The sequence below is a fragment of the Lactuca saligna genome, chromosome 8 (assembly GCF_052625555.1).
Source record: "Lactuca saligna cultivar CGN05327 chromosome 8, ASM5262555v1, whole genome shotgun sequence".
Classification (NCBI taxonomy): domain Eukaryota; kingdom Viridiplantae; phylum Streptophyta; class Magnoliopsida; order Asterales; family Asteraceae; genus Lactuca; species Lactuca saligna.
Window position 1 is genome coordinate 160,232,666 of NC_136424.1, and position 16,888 is coordinate 160,249,553.

Genomic DNA, 16,888 nt, shown 5'->3' on the forward strand with positions numbered 1-16,888 from the left:
AATATACTAAGGAATAGACATCTAAGCTTTGAAGAATATGCCTTAGTAAAATAGATAACAGATCATACGAAGAGTACATATAAGACTTCGAATCTTTACAACCAAGCTACCCTTACATTCTCCCCCTTTGTAAACAGAGTTGAAGACTTTAGTTTGTAAGAGGTTGAATGGAGTACAACATTACTCTTCGTATCTCAGTATACCAAGAGATAATCTTCTTCAGTTCCTTGTTGTCTCCTTCGTTATTCTTCTTGTAATGATTCATAATAATTTTCAATAAAGATCTTGATGTGAGTAACTCCCAGCTTGTACTCATCAGGCTCTGTGTTTTGAAGATATGAAAAAGACGTTTCCTTTAGCAGTAATGAAACTTATATAAGATCATACAAGTTCATCAAAGGAAAGTCTACAATTATAAACTTGCACACATTGCCATTTTCCATGGTCACAATATACTTCATGTTTTGGACTGTGTTTTCGAAAACCACATCCTTCTTTATACTTATGACCTTTTTAATCTTGATCAAGGACCATACTTCTTCAGCAGGCTTGGCAAGAACCGCATGAAATCTTATCTTTATTTGAGTACTTTCATCCTTCTCCTTGAATTTACAATCTGCTTTAAATAGAGGCATGATGAACATCATTTCCTTAATTGGAAAGTCCAATTGACTTGCATCCGTATTCGTAAGAATATAACTCTGTTTAGGCTTCTTCTCAAATGAATACATGTGATTGAATGCAAATTTGGCTTCAATTGTTTCGTAATTTTAGTTCTTTGATGGATCACCCTTGTTCATGACAAGAGGATCACGAGCCCTTTGAGTCATAATGCATTGAATCATCCTCATCTTTTCCACTTCTACCTCAGCCTCTGCCTTCTTCTCTTCTATAGATTTTTCAATTAGTATTGACTCTCCCCTTGCCTTCGAAACAGATTCCTCTATCACTTCTTTTGCTTTCATATCACTTCTACCAGTGTTAATAGATTTACCAATCATAATTCATTTTGAAATTGGTCTTGTGATTGGCACAGTTGTAACTATTGTTGAAGAGATAGGACCAACAGTTGCTATCACTGGTTTTGATCTTGGGATTTTAGAAGGATACACCTTTCCAACTACCTTCGCATCTTCGCTTCCAGCCTTCGAACCTTCTATTTTCTGTTCTCCCCCTTGCACCCCTGTACTAGCAGGTAGGGAATACATTGTGGGAAGAAGGCTAGATATTCTTGAAAGAGGAGCTAGCTGTTGAAGAAGTAAGGCTTTGAATTGGGAAAATTTCTTGATAAGATCTTCAGAGGATAGCATAGAAGACGAAGCAGATGTAGAAGATAAGGTCTTAATCTCCTTTAACAACGAGAAAATCTCCATAAAATTCTTGTCTCTATTGTAGAATGTTGAGCAATTTGAGGACTCAAACTTTTGTAAAATTTAGCAGATTTAGTAACTGCATCACATATAATATCCACCTTTTGATTGAGAGATGAAAATTCAGTATGAACAATTGCAATTTATTTCTCCATATCTTGTCGAAGTTCTTGGAGTTTATAATTCACGTATTCTCTAACTTTCTTCACATATTAAATAAACAAAACATGTCTCTCCTTTGCAACCGAATTTAATTCCTTCAGATCGCTATCAAATGTAGATTTCTGAGCATTGACCCTCATCTCATTATTCTGATTGCAAAGATCAATTTTCTCTAGGAGACGAGACTCAGAATCCTTTATCATTCCTGAAATTTCAAAGAAATCCTCCCTTCAACCATCTTTAGCATACCATCCACTTTGAGACTGGTCACTAAATTTCCTCCCCCAAGATCAGCCTGAGACTGAAGAATTGAATTGTGTTTTTTATTCAATATCTTGAACTGCTTCATTGTTATCAACATGTGATGTGGGAAGTCAGTCTCTTCTTCATCAAACTCTAGATTTTCAAAGGTTCCTCCAAAACCTTCGGACTCATGTTCAGTTTCCATGAAAGAAGGATATTGTATTGGTGAAGTGGTGGTAGGTGGATCAGTGGATTGTGAAGAAAAAAGAGATGTCAATGGTTGTTTGATGATGTTTTCAAAGGTAGGAGAATCAGTTATGGATGTAGTAGGAATGATAGGTGTAAGTTGTGGAGGTAAGGAAACAATATTATCTTGGGTATCATCCGAAGGTTTACCTTTGTCTTCAGTATGCGAAGCATCCTCATCCATTGTGACACTTGCATCCATATTAGATATGTTTATAAAAATGTCAGAAGTTCATGCCTCCATAGAAACTGTCTTGGCAATCGAAACCTTGGGTGGTATTACATCAGTCGATGCAATATGAGAAGAATCTTTCTGAAGATCAGCTTTCGATGTTTCTGGAATTGTTTCATTTTCATCAGCAGTAGACTCTGATGAAATAATCACCCTACTCTTCTTCTTCTTCTTCGATATGTGTTTGGCCATATCTATTGCTCTTCTCTTCTTAGAAGATGGTGAAGCAGGATCAGGAATTTCATGAAAAATAACTCCTTGATGCGAAACCTGTGGTTTGCGAACAACATTCGTTAGAGGTGATCGACTCTTATGTTTGGACTTCATCTTGATTCTTTGAAAAACACCAATCTTCGAAGGAATAATTTCCTTTTGAGTGGATGGGGTATCAGCAACAACAACTTCTGTTTGGATTGGCTCGACTTCTGCAATTGGTAATTTCTTCGGACTCTTTGTGGATTTAGATTCTTTGACAGATTTCTCAGAAGATTCAGCAGCAACCTTCTTCGAACGTTTAGTCTACTTTTCTTCTTCTCTAGCCAAAAAAGCCCCGATTTCTACAGAAGTATAAATGGTTTGTAAGTAAGTGATTAGAACTGTGTTGGTGGGATCAACTATTTTCAGCATAGCATCAGGAATGCGAGAAACAATTGGAAATTTGTCAATATCATTAGCTGCATCCTTCGGACAACTATAAACATGAAACACAACCTTTTCTTCGTTTTCCGGAACAAAAATCCCTTCCTTCTCATAAAAATATTGCAAAATCAAACTCCAATAATGAGCACACGAAAAGCATTCGTGTTCTTTATACTCTTCAAGAAATCCTTCCATAATTGAGTAGAATAATCAACCTGTAGATCATAGTATAAACCTGCAACCATCGCATAAACTTCCATCCTCCCCTTGTCCAACCCAATAGTTCTTCCAGTCAAGCATCTGAGAAAAATGCCGAACAAGAATTTCCAAACACTCGGAAGTCCTGACTTCTTGAGATCACTTATCTTTGTCAACTGGGGTTGATGACCCATTTCATTGAACATATGAACAATTTGTGGGAATGTAAAAGTGATGTAAAAACGGAGAATTAGGTAGAAAAGCTTCTTTGAGAGTCTAACCTTCTTATCAGTCACAAGATTAAACAAAACCGCATCCAAAACTTTAGAATAAGTAGTTGTTGATCCAGCTTAAGATAGCCATGAAAGAAGAACAGAGAATTAGTTTTTTCAGAGCAACATTGAGCATTTTCAGTTTTTCAGGATATTGAGAGATGCTTGCTTCAACTTGCTAATTGGTGCCTTGAATCTTCATTACTGGCAATGAGGTTACATCATCAGTGGTGTGAGACAAAGTTGTATCAGGATTAGCAGTGGCTATTGTTAGGGTTTGAGAGTTGGATGTTTATCAAAGTAAATTTGGGAATATGAAAGCATAAACTGATAATGAACCCTTGAATCCCCTTTTATATGTAACTCTGAATTTTGAAATCAAAACAGGATAAACATTTAATGATCTGTGATGTGTCACCAAAAAAACCGTGTCATGATGATGAAAAAGTAACCATGTGTGATAAAGTAACTGTCACGTCTCCTCAAAACCCGCACAAAATTCAAACAGTCCCTTCAAACAGCCTGGATTGTTTGCCCCAGTAGAATAGTAACCGTCGGAACCATTCGGATGGAGGCAAGGCTCTTTTACTTTATGGTTTCAAAGTAAACTCATTTGCCAAATTCTTGAAATCAATAGCCTGAGTTGGTATTACTCAGAACCTCAAGGATTTCGTGTGTGTCAAGTGTGAAAGAATAAAGCTGAGAAGCAATTAAAAAAAAATTGGATATTCAGTGATGTCAAAAATTTAATTTGACACGAAGGCAGTTAAAACCCCGGGCAAAGATTGCTTCGTTAATTATCAAGAAAGATAATCAACAACTTGTGTATTTCCCCATAAATTTCAATTGAATACTTGTAAATATGTATCGAAGGGCTTCTTTTAAAACGCTTTTGAGGTGCTTTAATGAATTTCGTTACATATCAACCTAAACATAAGGTGAATAATTGTAACATAAATTACTTGTTTGACTAGTGTAGTCAGTGACAAGTTTGCTTTGAAAAACTTTTAAGTAACATGGAATTTCAAATAAAACTCACACTGAAATCATATTCAAGAAAAAAAATTGTATTCTGGATCCTGTTGGGAAAAAAAACATCATGGGTTTCAAATGTTTGATCAATACCACGCATAAAAAATGATTATGATTTGGAGTTTCGAACGAAGGTACAGAAACAAATGTTTCGTTAAAATCTGGAACTAAGTTCCCCGTCAATTCCTTAAAGTTTAATTGAATTGGGTTTCACTTCCATCACGGTCTCATGATGTCTGATCATAAACACAGATTTGTGATATATTTAAGTTTCAATTGGTTTGATCAGAAACCTCTTGGACATATGTCTTTGTGTGTGATAGTGTAAGAATTTTGAGATGAAAAAGATTGGTATACGAAGGAACATGTATCTCTGTTATTTTGGACCAAACAGTAAACTCTTAACTCGTGTGAGAAGAGTAAGGTAGCTCATTGAACTAATGCGAATGTAGGCCTAATTAGGAAGAAATCTTCGTATGAAAATTTTATTAAGGCTTTCAAACATTGAGTCATTTCGAGTCTTCGGACAACATGCACCAGCATGCTTCTAGGGACATCCTAACTGTAAGCCTTATCCTCTTTGTATCTTCATGATTATCAGCAACACAATACTCAAAACAAAAAAGAAACAAAATCTTTTTGTTGTTTTTGGTTTTTCAAAAATTAAGAACAAAATAATAACAAAATCTTTTTGATGTTTTTTTTAATTTAAAAAAAATAAAGAACAAAACAATTAAAAGTACTCGTTGCAAATATTTGAAGTTTTGCCAAACTAATAAATATACCAATCCTACGAATTCGAAGCATTCGAAGAGTTGACTGTGAACAGTAACCTCTAAATACTTAATGATTTTTCTTTGTCTTTTTCTGGTAATCACTGTTTATCTTTTTCGCATGGAATTGAATTTCCATCAATCATTCACAGTCCTTCCAAAATTCATACAGATAATTTTTCATCCAAAGCTTTTGTGAAAATATCAGCCAACTGATCAGTTGTTTTCACAAAATGTACTTTAATATTTCCTTCCTCCACATGATCTTTGATGAAGTGATAACGAAGAGCTATATGTTTAGTCTTTAAATGCTGCACAGGATTATGAAAAATTCTTATCGCACTTTGTGAATCACAATATAAAGGAATCTTTTTTATGTTAATTGCATAATCGCGTAATTGACTTTGGATCCATATTATCTGTGATGTGCATGCAGCAGCAACAACATATTCAGCTTCAGCCGTTGAGATTGAAACACATGTCTGCTTTTTCGATTGCCAACTCGCCAACTTACCATCGAGTGATTGACATCCTCCACTTGTGCTTTTCCTATAAGGGTTACAACCTCCCAAATCTGCATCCGAATATGCTTGAATAAAGAACCCTGTATTTGAAGGATTCCATAATCCTAGCGAAAGAGTTCCTTTGAGATGACGAAAGATATTCTTTATAGTAGTGAGGTGTGGTTCTCGTGGATTTGATTGATACCTAGCACAATTACATACAAAAACCATGATATCAGGTCTACTAGCAGTTAAATATAGTAAAGATCCAATCATGTTTTTTTATAAAGTGGGATCAACTGTAGGTTTATCTAAGGAAGGAGTTAGTTTGATGCCAATTGCCGTTGGAACTCGTAATTTTATGCTATTCGTTAATCCAAACTTCTCTAGAAAATTCTTCGTATATTTTTCTTGATTAATGAAGATTCCTTCTTTGCTTTGACAAATGTTTAAACCAAGAAAATTATTAATTTTTCCCATCATGCTCATTTTGAACATACTTTTCATCAAGTCTTTGAACTCTTTAGACAAAGCAGGGTCAGTTGAGCCAAATATAATATCATCAACATAAATTTGAACAAGCATAAGATGATTCCCAACTTTCTTACGAAATAATGTGGGTTTAACTGATCCTTTTTTAAATTTAGATTGCTTGAAAAATGAAATAGGAGTTGCATACCAGGCTCTTGGTGCTTGTTTCAAACCATAAACTTCCTTATCTAAGATATAAACATAATCAGGATGTTCTTCATTAATAAAACTTGGAGATTGCTCCACATAGACAGTTTCTTCGAGTTCTCCATTCAGAAATGTACACTTCACATCCATTTGATAAACATCAAAGTCTTTGTGAGTTGCATAAGCCAAAAATATACGAACCGCCTCGAGTCTTGCAACAGAGCAAAAGTTTCTTTGTAATCAATTCCTTCTTGTTGAGAGTACCCGTTAATAACAAGTCTGGCTTTGTTTCGAATGATATTTCCATCTTTTTTAGTTTTATTTTTGAAAATCCATTTTAACCCAACAATCGAAACATCATTTGGCTTAGGAATTAATCTCCAAACTTTATTTCTTTAAAATTCAGACAATTCAGATTGCATTGCAACAACCCAATCTGAGTGTTCCATTGCAATCTTTACTGTCTTTGGTTCAATATTTGAGATAAAAACATTGAACATGCAAAACTCTTGATGAGTATTTAATACCTCATTCTTTGCATGAATTTGAGCCCTTGTTAAGGCTCCCTCTTGTGGATTACCAATTATTTGCTCCTTCGGATGATCTTTTGTCCATTTATCCATTGGTCGATAAGCTGGATCGAAGTCTAAAGGTGCGTCTTCGTACAATTCATCATTATTTGAACCTGCAATTGAAAAAACATCATTAACATCATGATAATTTTCATTATTTTGTAATAGCTCCTCCTCAACATTAGCATTTAATCTCTCCCCCTCAACATCAGCATTTTCTCTCTCATTCCCCCCCATCGAAAGAATGCTCCCCCTCCATCAAAGTGTTCGAATCCAAATGCTCCCCCTCCATTGGATCATTTTGCATACTTTCGCTTATCTCTTGAGGAGATGATGTTGAACCATCAGTTAACTTCGAAAGTTCACATATATGATTATCAGGAGCTTTTTCTTTAGCATTTCTAGCATGATCTGAAATTCCAAAATATCAAATCATAATCAATATCCAACATTTACATTGGTTCAGAGTCATCTTGAGTTTCTTTCAAAATTGGAAGATTTTGAAATTGTTGTGATGATTGTTTGTTATAATAATCATCAAATGTAAGGTTAAAAGTTTCTTCCACTTTTCGTGTACGCTTGTTCAATACACGACATGCCACTGAATTATGCGAATACCCTAGCAAATCCCTTCATCAGCTTTAGCTTGAAACTTCAAAAGGTTATCCCTGAGATTCATAATAAAGCACCTGCATCCGAAGACATGAATGAATTTCACATTAGGTTTCCGATTATTTAGAATTTCGTAAGGTGTAATATTAAAAAGCCGATGAATGAAAGATCTTTTCTGAGTAAAACACGCAGTGGATACAGCCTCAGCCCAAAGATATTATGGTAAGTTCAGATATACCAACATAGTCCTTACAGCTTCGCATAAAGATTTATTTCTTCGTTCAACAACACCATTCTGCTGCGGAGTGTATAGAGAAGAGAAATTATGCGAAATGCCTTTTTCCACTAAAAATGAATCAAGAACATTGTTCTTAAACTCAGTTCCATGATCACTATTGATTTTGCGAACAAGCTTTTTCAAGGTTATTTCCATTTTTTGATAAATTTAATCATGATTTGTGCCACTTCGGATTTTAATCTAAGAAAATAAACTCATGTGAATCTGGAAAAATCATCAACAATAACTAACATATACCGTTTGTTGTTGAGTGTTGAAACTGTCGAAGGACCACATCAATCAATATGTAAAAGCTCTAGTGGTTCGATAATCTTTGAATCAATTGTGATCGGATGACCTTTTTTATGTTGCTTGCCAACTTCACAAGCTGCACATAAAGAATCATTATCAAATATAAGTACAGGTAAACCTCTTACCAAATCTTGCACAACAAGTTTGTTGATATTTCTAAAGTTGAGATGTGAAAGTCTTCGATGCCATAGCCAACTAAGATCTAATGTAGCTTTCGAAAGAAGACATACAACAGGTTTACCCATAATTGGATTGATGTCCAAAGTAAACATGTCACCCTTCTGTTTGTATTTAAGAAAAACTTCTTTTGTGTAAACATTCGAAATAATGCAACCTTCTTCGTTAAAATGTACTTGATTTCCAGTGCCTACCACAACTTGTGATACACATATCAAGTTGTGTTGTAAAGCTTCGACATAATCATCTCGATTCACTGTGAATTGACTATTCGCTATTTTCCCATAACCTTTGACTTGACACTTTTGATTATTTCCAAACTTAACAACCCCAATATTTTTCAAGCTTCAAAAGTCTATAAGATTCTCCTTATTCCCAATCATGTGACGAGAGCAACCACTATCGATGTACCATTCATTATCATATTGTTCGTCACAAAGTACCTGCGATCATTGAAAGAATTTATGTACCCAAGGCTTTTTGGGTCCTTGGAAATTAGATTGCAACAAAGATTTGAAAGAATAACTTTTGACTAAATCACAAACTTTAGTTTTGAGACTATTAATAATGTCCACATCTTCATTTGTAGGGATTGAAACATAATATTTTGTTTGTTTCGTATGTATACTGACATCACCCTTCGTATTCTGAGTTTGTGACTGTTCGGTCTTCGCTTTTGTGACTGGCATGCTTTTACCAAGACATTTGAATCATTTAATGACGAACTTCCATTTGAAGAAGTATTTACATACTTCTCATAAGCTTCGTTGATTTAATCTTTCGACTATTTACTTGATTGATAAATTTTTCCTCTTCCTTTAAGTCAGTGATCAATATTCTTTCGTGAAGTTATTCATTTTTCATGCAAAGCTTTCAATGTTTGTTTCTTCGTATGATTAGAAAATTTTGGGTTTTGAGGAACAAAATCAATTTTTAGTTTTGAAACAAATGATTCAACATAGGAAGTATCAACTGTTGATTTAAAATGTTGACGTTGAGAAAAAAACTTTGATGAATTAGAATTTAATGAATTATTTGAAATTTCTCTTGTAATGTTAGGTTTTGGCACTTTCGAAAACTTTGGTGTTGTTTTCACTTCAAACTTAGAATGAGTTTTTGAACGATAAACTTGTTCTCCTTTTGAAAGGGATGAATTTTTCACTTTGAAAATATATTTTGGTGATTTTGATTCAGACACATTTTTGCTTGGATGAGCAGGATTTTTCTTTTTGTCTAAATAATTTTTTGAATTCACAGACTTAATTTGTTTCGACAATTCAATTGACGTTTTTCGAGACTCGATTGTTTGCCAAAATATTTTATTTCTTGCTTTTCTTTTTGACCCCACTTTTCGTTTCCTCAAAAATTGGTTTGGTGACTTGTTTCTCAAGTTTTGATTTTTCAACCCATTTTCTCTGAGATTTTTGTCTTTAAAAAACATATGAATTCTTAGTTACGTTGTTTTCAGCTGTGCTTTGACATGCGAAGAAGCCTTCATCTAATGTTTTCAAATTGTCTTGTTCCACCAATTTCTTAAATTCTGGTTTAACATTTTCAACATTTCCAGTTGTTATGAACACTTGGTTTGGAAAGACAACATCATCTGTACACTTGAAAATTGGATCCACCACAATATTTGTTTCAAGGTAATGAGCACCTTGTTCTTTCAACACTTTTTCATACTTTTGTGTATCACCATACACTTGGTCAACTACAATTCGAGGAATTTCTTCACCTTTTGACAATACCTTTTCCTTCGAAAGTTTCTCATCTTTTTCATCATCACTATCATCTGTTTGACTGTCTTTGATTTCCACGAAGTCCAAATCACAAACTTTCGAAGTTGAGGGTTGATTAGTATCTTCTTAACCAACAAATCATTAACTTTTTCTTTCCCTTTAGATGAGGATGCAACATTAATAATAGACAACTAGGAACAATCAACATCCTAAAGATCACTAATTTCACTTACATTGTCATAATTATCTTCAATATCAGCAAAATTAGATTGAGCATCAGATGTTGAAGTTCCAGTCTTTTTGAAAATGTGAATTTGTTCAGACTTAGTCAAAGTATCATTTACAATTTGAACTAATTCAGTAGCATCAAGACATTCATCTAATTTGACTAATCCATATCTATATTTATCATTAGGAACTTTGTCAAATTCAACTATTTCTTTCTCACAATCATACAAATATTATCTACCTTAGCTCTTTCGTAAGCAAGAAAAGGCAATAACTTTCTATGTTGTTCTTTACTTATCTCACAAGAATGATGTAACTCTGTTAATTTCCCATACAATCTCTTAGCTAAATTATAGTAAATGTTTCTTTGTGCTAACAACAATTTTATTTCATTTGACAAATTATCCCTATCAACCATAATGTTCATAATTTGAAGTTCTAAACAATCTACTTTAGTGTTTTTCAAATCTAACTTCTTCGTTGTCTCTAACAACTGCATAGAAAGCATCTTAGCCTCATTGCTAGCAAACACCACAATTGAATCAAAATAAGTAACAGTTTCATCAAAAGATACCATTTCAGAATTATAAGCATGTACTGGAATATTAAAAGATTCAAGAATCTTAATAAGTTTCAACAAATGGACTCTTGATAAAGTTGACAAAGATGTACAGGTGTGTGACAGGTCCTTGTCTAATGGCATATGCTACCACATCTATAACATGAACCATCAGATTTTTGTGATGTCCCAGTATCATGCCTTGCCAATTTGCCCTTATCTTGTGTGCGGACATTGTTTCTTTGTGAACATTGGTAATTATTCCTTTTCTGGACACGACACGATTATTACGTTGTCCACGACCAGATTTATGGTTCTGATTATGGCTTTGGTTTCTATTAAAATAGCCACGACCTCGTCCTTGACCACTACCACGCCATCGTCCACATGTATTGTTTTAATGACCATCAATATTTGTAGCATTTGGTTCACGAAGTGCTCTGCAACGAGTAGACATGTATTCAGTTCAGAATATCTTGTGAACTTTTGCATCCGATATTGTTGCATCAAGGTAATGTTTTTTCATTAAATGTGGAGTAAGTTTTCTCCAACATATCTTCATCAGTAACTTCTTGTCCATAATACTTGAGTTGTGAACATATTCTAAACAAAGTTGAGTTGTATCCATTTAATTTCTTGAAGTCTTGAAACCTTAGTGTTCTCCAGTCATCTCTAGCATTTGGAAGTATAACTTCCTTTTGATGATCAAATCTTTCTTTCAAAAGATTCCAGAGAATACTTGGATCAGTAACATCAAGATATTCAAATTTCAACATTTCATCAATATGCTTATGAAGGAAAACTTGTGCTTTTGCTTTTTCTTGTGCCAAACAATTATTAAATTCATATATAGCATTTGAGATTCTTATGGACTCAAGATGCATTTTTATATCTATCATCCATGGCACATAGTTTTTCCCACTAACATCAAGTGCTGCAAACTCAAGCTTTACAATGTTGGACATATTGTAACTATAAATTTTAAAAAAGTAAATATTAAAATTCAAATCCATTTATTTCAATAAATATTACACAAAAAAGAAGCGGTAAAGCTAACATTACATAAAAGCGTAAAAGTAGATGAAATTTCATATTATCTTTGATGTTAAGGATTAGGATGAAAAGTAACATGACTATTATAGTCATGATTATCACAAGAGGATGAATCATCTTGAAGCTTGATTTCTTTAAATTGATTTGTTTTAAAGAAGAGAGAAATATTTGTTGTGGATAAAATAAGTAGGGTAAAGATGTTTATTTATGGTAAAAAATATACCCATTGTTTTTACTGTTTATAACCGTTACATATATATTTCCGTTGTGTATATATGTATATGTATTTTATAAATCATTTATTAAGATTTATAACTAAAACATAACTTTACTTTGTATAATTTTATTAATTAGAAACATATATAAATATTAGTAAATGTTTAAATAAAATTATGAAAAGTATCTAAAACATAAATAAACATTGACATGTATAAAAAACACTACTAGTAAAACATCCTTTTACGATGCACATTGCGTGTCGTAAAACGCTCAGACGACGCGCAAATGCGCGTCAAGGAAGACCCTGTCATAACGAGAGACGACACACTTTCGCGTGTCGTCTATTTACGACGCGCATTTACGACACACATTTACAACGCGCAATTATGACACGCAATGTGTATCAAGGAAGGCCCTGTCATAAAGGAAGACAACACACATTCGTGTGTCGTAACCTTAATACGCACGTGTTTATGACAAACAAAGCATATCAACGAAGTCCATGTCATAATGGAAGACGACACACCAATGCGTGCCGTAACATTACGATGTGCCTTTACGAATCGCAATGTGTATCATTAAATCTAATGTCATAAACGAAGATGACACGCATTTGCATGTCATAAATTCCAGCTGCCAATGACTATATACCTTTACGACGTGCATTTAGGACACACCTTTACAACGTGAATACACATAGTAAAAAGATAAATAAATATATACCAAAACATTAATTTTCATCTAAACATCAAAAAAGTTACATATATGTCAAATTACCTAAGGTACACTACATGTCAAGTTAGCTTAGTAACATTATTAAAAGTTAACAAAAACATGTACATGCATATCAAAAGATTACCTAGCATTACACCATATGTCAAAAGACCATACCTAGCATTTCACTGTTAACCATAACATTGTTTTGCAGATACATTGTCAAAAGACCACACATATCATCCATAAATGAAGCATGTAACAAACTCTAACCATTCTTCACGTATGTCATCGATATCATCAGTTGTGTACTCAACTTTGCCATCCCCGAGCTGAAATTTTCATATTTTTTTATTTATAAAAAATAGCATATTAATATATTCTGTAACAGTAAGTTGTTATATTTAAAAATAAGCATAAAATGTAAATTATTCTTTCTTAATAAAGGATTGTACTTTCAAATGAATGAAAAAACATTGTTATTTTTTGCATGTAACCTAATATTTCAATTATAATTGTGAAAGTAGGATGCTATAAAATGATCCTTTTTTTCAATTCCTTTCCTATTAAATTATAGTAATGAAAGTAGAATGCTATATCCTTACATTGTCTTTGACCAACACTTCAATTCCTTATTCCATTATCTCCTTCATGAACCTTAGCATGTAGTAGCCACATTCGGTAGATTCGGGCTAAACTGGATACTATGCAATTACATATAAAATGATTATTTCAATTGATCCAAAAAATAAAGGTAAAACTGCAATTTCAATAACGAATTAAGTGCTGATCGTAACATTAAATCAATTTAGTTTAACCCTTTTGTTGGATCCACTTTGTGTAGTGTACAGAACCATTGCCCTATAAAAAAAAATCAACAAATAGGTGTTTATTATATTCACATCAAATGTTTTGATAATCTATATTACTTACAAATTAACAATTTCCTTCAACTGCATATTGAAATTGCCATAACTCAAGGAATCAAGATAATAGCAAGTATCTGATTTCATGTCTAGTACACCCAATACCCAATGTCTTCTACAAAACCAACAAACAAAATTAAGTCAAATAACATAATTGCAGTCATTTTCAAAACAAAATATCAAAATCAAATCGAGGATTGTAGGGCATAAAGATGATGTCATTGCCCTTTCTACTAGACAATTGCTCTGCTAAACATCTACTTACATGGTTAAGCTTCTTAGATTTCCCTTTACGCGTACTTGGCGAGATTAATGTCAGGTTCACAAAGCAAATTCCATGATCTCTTTCTGGGGGGCCATACTTCATTTTGTTAAACAACACCTTGTTATCATACAAACACTAAATTCATTAAAAAAATTTGTTTTAAGATATAATGTTATTTAAATTAAATTTCTTTCACTTACATCATATAAGACACAATGACAGCACTAGTCAACTTATCCATTGTAAGAAACGCTTCAAAATCATCCCAAGTTAAGTATGTGTAACTATCGTACCCAAAAACATGGTTCTCACTCTGCACTTTTATAGAATCAACCTTTGTAACTTGTCCATCATCCATCATTGCAGTCATTTACAAAATACTACTCTTCTCAATCTTTATCCTTTTCTTCATCTGTTCTCTGGTCCAACTTCTTTGCAACGTCACATTTTGTTTCTCCTTCTTTTTATTCTTCTTTTCTATTCCATTCCCTTCTTCCATATCACCCCTTTCTTCCACATCACATGGTTTTTTTTGTTCATCAACCATTTTCATGTCCCCTTTTCTTTCTTATTACTTCCTATTTCTTCTTTTCAAGGTGTTGCACCTTTTTTCACTGGTGTTTCATCTTTCTTCACTGGTGTTGCATGTTTTTTCACAGGTTTCCCCACCAGTTTTCCCTACAAAATTATCAAAATTACAGAATGAAACACAAAACATTTAATGAAGCTGAAAAAGAACTCACTCAAATATAAGAAAATATAGGAAAACCAAGGGAAAATCTGTGAAAACTTTGTATGTTTTGAATCTGTGAAAATTACTAGGTCAAAGCATCATATAACCAAGTGTCTTGGCCAACTTAGTATGTGTCCCAGTGCATCTTTGACCTTCACAATGAACTCCTCTTCAAGTGGAAATGGTATTAAAGCTTCTCCTTGTAAAATTGTTTTCATCATAACATCAATGTTTCATTTGTTACATAAATGTAAAAAATAATTAAGATTCAATCTTCTAAAAAATGAAAATATATAAATAGTAATAATGAAAATATTTTTTAAAACACCCATTGCACTATACTTCATTATGGTTCCTTTAGTGACTACATTTGTAGCAAATCCAACCGCAAGAAGACATGAATTATCCTATCAAAATATAGTATGTTAGTTTGTAGAAAAAAAAATACTTTAAATATATTTTTCATAATTGTCTTCAAGGACTTACAAGTAACTCATCCCATGGTTCTTTTTAAACATCTTCAATGATGCCCCTTACATGACAACTTGCGGCTTCAGAAACATTAAGTACACCTCTTTTTAGTTTCTCCAAGTCATCTTCAAGTTTGTTGATTCGTTTATCCACCCTCTCGTTCTCAATCTCCAGGTAATACATAACATTCTTGGGTAAATAAAAGTACTGCTATCGAGTTATAAATTTACCCATCCCTCGTACACACACACACACGTTGTTCCTGAGTACCCACGACCTCTGTAAGCACATCATGTGTTCCACATGTAACCTCTCCAAAGCTTCCTGATTTCTGCAGCTCATCCTGTAAAAAATTAGGACAAATGTTAGAAAAAAATGGGACAAATGTTATTTTTTTTATATATTTGGCAATCAATGAAACTTATAATTTTATCAACAATCATCTTCACATCTTATTAATATCCTCCTGTCTTCAACTCTCTTTTTTCCATAACAATGTCCTATCAATCTCCTTTTTCGTCTTGCCAGTTTCTTGCATCTAAATTATCAAGAATAACAAAGTCACTTAACATAAATATATACAAATAAAATAACCAATACTTAGTGGGAATCATACAATGTCATTAATGAGTCTGGCATATCCTTTTCTGCTCAAACAATGATTGTATTTATGTTGTGAACGGGAATTTTTAGCTTTTGTACTTTTCTCCTGCATTAGAAACATTAAAATTGTAACTACAAACTTTTAACTTTCCACTTTTTTGTAATTGTATGGGATACAAATTCATATAAGAAAAGTTTAACAAACCTCCCACTTTTTTGTAACTCTATGGGATACAAACACTTTCCAACCTTCTTTCTTTACAAATGGATAATTTTTCGAAGGTTTAAATAGATTTTCCTTGGGATCTTTACTTCGGTTCTTAATGAACTTGACATATAGATAATGTTTGAAGTTTCTCCACTTCTTCCCGATCGATTGGAGAGTTTGCTTTTGGATCTTTGGGTCAACCATAAGCTTTTCCTAAAACATATAAAAGGGTTAGTCCATAACCAGGGACAAAAACAGAAACAATGGATAATATGACTTGGTTCAAAAACAGGGAAAAAACAAATATGAACAGGGACAAAAACAGATTTGAACAAAGGTAATAACAGGAAGAAACAGAGACTTACCAAAAAATATTGCCACAACCCTTCCCTTACTTCATCACTAACTTCCAACCAAGACTCATAGGTTATGGGAACCCTTGTTCTTGCAACCAAACCCTGAAAAGTAGATAGTTTTGTAGCTTCCTTTCCAACTGGGACACCTTTTTTTTATTGTAAGTTATTACAAGTTTCACTTTATTAGCTTTTGCCTTTGTTGTTGGATCTCTTCGTTTGGAGTCCTGATCATGATTAAAAGATGAATCAAATTCCATGTCAAAAAAACACAACCTGTTTCAACAAGATTCAAATAAAATTAAGTACATTTTTATTTGTTGTAGTTGGAAAAAAAATAATCACATTCAAAATCAATAAGAATGGAATTGTTAGGGCATATCGAATCACTCTTGCGTTATTTTTCTCATGGAAAGACCAAATCTTATAATTCTCATCGAATCCATGGGCAAACAAATGATAACAAACATTGTCAATTGAGTGGTGACACAAATTGATGCAATTTACAAAAGGGCATGA